Source organism: Schistocerca americana, chromosome 5 (assembly GCF_021461395.2).
Source record: "Schistocerca americana isolate TAMUIC-IGC-003095 chromosome 5, iqSchAmer2.1, whole genome shotgun sequence".
Taxonomy (NCBI): domain Eukaryota; kingdom Metazoa; phylum Arthropoda; class Insecta; order Orthoptera; family Acrididae; genus Schistocerca; species Schistocerca americana.
In genome coordinates this window covers 543032181-543034942 of record NC_060123.1, presented here as the reverse complement: position 1 = coordinate 543034942, position 2762 = coordinate 543032181, and positions in this window count along the sequence as shown.

Below are 2762 nucleotides of genomic sequence, written 5' to 3'. Positions count from 1 at the left end.
ATACAGATTGAATAACATCGGGGAGAGGCTACAACCCTGTCTCACTCCCTTCCCAACCACTGCTTCCCTTTCATGCCCGTCGACTCTTATAACTGCCATCTGGTTTCTGTACAAATTGTAAATAGCCTTTCGCTCCCTGTATTTTACCCCTGCCACCTTTAGAATTTGAAAGAGAGTATTCCAGTCAACATTGTCAAAAGCTTTCTCTAAGTCTACAAATGCTAGAAATCTTTCTTCTAACATACGTCGTAATGTCAGTATTGCCTCACGTGTTCCAACATTTCTACGGAATCCAAACTGACCTTCCACGAGGTCGGCTTGTACCTGTTTTTCCATTCGTCTGTAAATAATTCGCGTTAGTATTTTGCAGCTGTGACTTATTAAACTGATAGTTCGGTAATTTTCACATGTCAACACCTGCTTTCTTTGGGACTGGAATTATTATATCCTTCTTGAAGTCTGAGGGTATTTCGCCTGTCTCGTACATCTCGCTCACCAGATGGTAGAGTTTTGTCAGGACTGGCTCTCCCAAGGCCGTCAGCAGTTCTAATGGAATGTTGACTACTCCCGGGGCCTTGTTTCGACTCATATCTTTCAGTGCTCTGTCAAACTCTTCACGCAGTATCGTATCTCCCATTTCATCATCTACATCCTCTTCCATTTCCATAATATTGTCCTCAAGTACATCGCCATTCTATAGACCCTCTATATACTCCTTCCACCTTTATGCTTTCGCCTCTTTGCTTAGAACTGGGTTTCCATCAGAGCTCTTTATATTCATACAAGTGGCTCTCTTTTCTCCAGAGGTCTCTTTAATTTTCCTGTTGGCTGTATCTATCTTACCCCTAGTGAGATAAGCCTCTACATCCTTACATTTGTCCTCTAGCCATGCCTGCTTAGCCATTTTGCACTTCCTGTCGATCTCATTTTTGAGACGTTTGTATTCCTTTTTACCTGCTTCATTTACTGCGTTTTTGTATTTTCTCCTTTCGTCAATTAAATTCAATATTTCTTCTGTTTCCCAGTGATTTCTACTAGCCCTCGTGTTTTTACCTACTTGATCCTCTGCTGCCTTCACTACTTCATCCCTCAGAGCTACCCTTTCTTCTTCTACTGTATTTCTTTCCCCCATTCCTGTCAATTGTTCCCTTATGCTCTCCCTGAAACTCTGTACAACCTCTGGTTTAGTCAGTTTATCCAGGTCCCATCTCCTTAAAATTCCCACCTTTTTGCAATTTCTTCAGTTTTAATGTACAGTTCATAACCAATAGTTTGTGGTCAGAGTACACATCTGCCCCTGGAAATATCCTACAATTTAAAACCTGGTTCCTAAATCTCTGTCTTACCATTATATAATCTATCTGATACCTTTTAGTATCTCCAGGATTCTTCCATGTATACAACCTTTTTTATGATTCTTGAACCAAGTGTTAGCTATGATTAAGTTATGCTCTGTGCAAAATTCTGCCAGTCGGCTTCCTCTTTCATTTCTTAGCTCCAATCCATATTCACCTACTATGTTTCCTTCTCTCCCTTTTCCTACTGTCGAATTCCAGTCACCAATGACTATTAAATTTTCGTCTCTCTTCACTACCTGAATAATTTCTTTTATCTCATCATACATTTCTTCAATTTCTTCGTCATCAGCAGAGCTAGTTGGCATATAAACTTGTACTACTGTAGTAGACATGGGCTTCGTGTCTATCTTGGCCACTATAATACGTTCACTATGCTGTTTGTAGTAGCTTACCCGCACTCCAATTTTTTTATTTATTATCAAACCTAGTCCTGCATTACCCCTATTTGATTCTGTATTTATAACCCTGCAATCACCTGACCAAAAGGCTTGTTCCTCCTGCCACCGAACTTCACTAACTCCCACTATATCTAACTTCAACCTATCCATTTCCCTTTTTAAATTTTCTAACCTATCTGCCCGATTAAGGGGTCTGACATTCCACGCTCCGATCCATAGAACGCCAGTTTTCTTTCTCCTGATAACGACATCCTCTTGAGTAGTCCCCGCCCGGAGATCCGAATGGGGGACTGTTTTACCTCCGGAATATTTTACCCAAGAGGACGCCATCATCATTTAACCATACAGTTAAGCTGCATACGGCCGTTCGCAGTACCACAACAGCAAGGCCGTTTGGGTTAGTGTTACAAGGCCAGATCAGTCAATCATCCAGACTGTTGCCGCTGCAACTACTGAAAAGGCTGCTGCCCCTCTTCAGGAACCACACGTTTGTCTGGCCTCTCAACAGATACCCCTCCGTTGTGGTTGCACCTACGGTACGGCTATCTGTATCGTGGAGGCACGCAAGCCTCCCCACCAACGGCAAGGTCCATGGTTCATGGGGGGAGGGTCACACTACTTAACCTTAATTATCCTAAGGACAAACACACACACCCATGCCCGAGGGAAGACTCGAATCTCTACCGGGACCAGCCGCACATTCCGTGTCCGCGGCGCCACAGACCGCTCGGCTAATCCCGCGCGGCTATCATTGATTTACTTGAAAAATATTACTCAGTTATGACTGGTGAGGAATTCATTATTTAAATTCCCTTTTACTAATTCCTAATAGATGAATTAAAATAACACTAGATCTTCGATGACAGCCAAAGGTGTGTTCATTACGAGGTACATTTATTCTGCAATGAATAATTTTGTTTCGATAGCAGTTATTTAAAGCTATCACTATTAGACCGACAGACAGTACTATTAGCAAGACTGTGCATCGCTACACTAGTTTCAGGTA